General features: G+C 38.1%; 1 protein-coding gene across 6 annotated transcripts in view; it reads left to right on the top strand.

The window, feature by feature from the left end:
- LOC116849153 overlaps positions 1–951 on the top strand; it is a 17,556-nt gene that overhangs the window by 9,201 nt on the left and 7,404 nt on the right. The window lies entirely within an intron of this gene.

The raw sequence follows: 951 nt of genomic DNA, 5'->3' as shown, positions 1-951 counted from the left end.
AGAGAGAGAGAGAGAGAGAGAGAGAGAGAGAGAGAGAGAGAGAGTTTCCTAACCTTAATAGTGGTCAACTTTGTCAGCTAATATTCGCAGTAGAAAACGACGATTTTGTCAGATAAAAAAGTTGTTTCTCGTGCAAAAATGTGTCGATTGAGCCTACTTTCATCGAAATCGAAGATGAAGGGCCTAAACTGAATAATTACCTTACCTTCTATCAGTTGCGCCAGTTTTTACTAGTTGCGTGTTTTTATCTATTTTGTTAAGGGTTGAATTTATTAATAAATACCCTTAAAAAGAAAAGAAGATTGACTTATTGAACGATTGCGAGGAACTTCAGCGCTATATATACTGTTTAATTCACATATTAAGTTTTTATCTTCATTTTTCTTGAAACGTATGTACCTTGTGTAGGTTGGATTATTCTTATATAACTACAGCCGACTATAGGCCGAGAATTAAGCTACGGAAGCTATAAAATAGACACAGCTATATTGTGTTTTAAGTATTACGACGGATCTGTCTTAAGTACTAAGTTTTTTTAACGGTTGGTGGCCGATTTTATCGTACTCTTTGACATTTCGAAATTGTGTTACATGACGTCACAACGTACAAAGGCTCTGCGTCATTGCGACGCGGAGACTTTTACTATTGTCACTTGTGACTGCCGGTTCTATACTCTCTCCTAGCGCGTAATTGTGGATTTACAGATTACGACGACTACTTTGCGCGTTAGACTCCCTTGCATTAGTGCAACATATGAGAAAAAAGTTGCCGTTAAAGCTTGCGTTACGTGCGTTGTTCCAACAGGTGACCTTTTCCGGAAAGAATTTCCGTGGAAGGTTACCTCGCTCGTAAGCGGAAGCGAATCTTCATGTCCCGATAAACTGGCGAAACACGAAGGTCTCGTCGCGACTCTCTTCTTCTTTTTTTTTTTTTTTTTTTTTTTTTTTTTTT

Source organism: Odontomachus brunneus, unplaced genomic scaffold, assembly GCF_010583005.1.
Source record: "Odontomachus brunneus isolate Ranch 3 - 2012 unplaced genomic scaffold, Obru_v1 Obru_scaffold_108, whole genome shotgun sequence".
NCBI classification, from domain to species: domain Eukaryota; kingdom Metazoa; phylum Arthropoda; class Insecta; order Hymenoptera; family Formicidae; genus Odontomachus; species Odontomachus brunneus.
The sequence above is the reverse complement of the archived record's forward strand: the minus strand, read 5'-3'. Positions and strand labels throughout refer to the sequence as shown.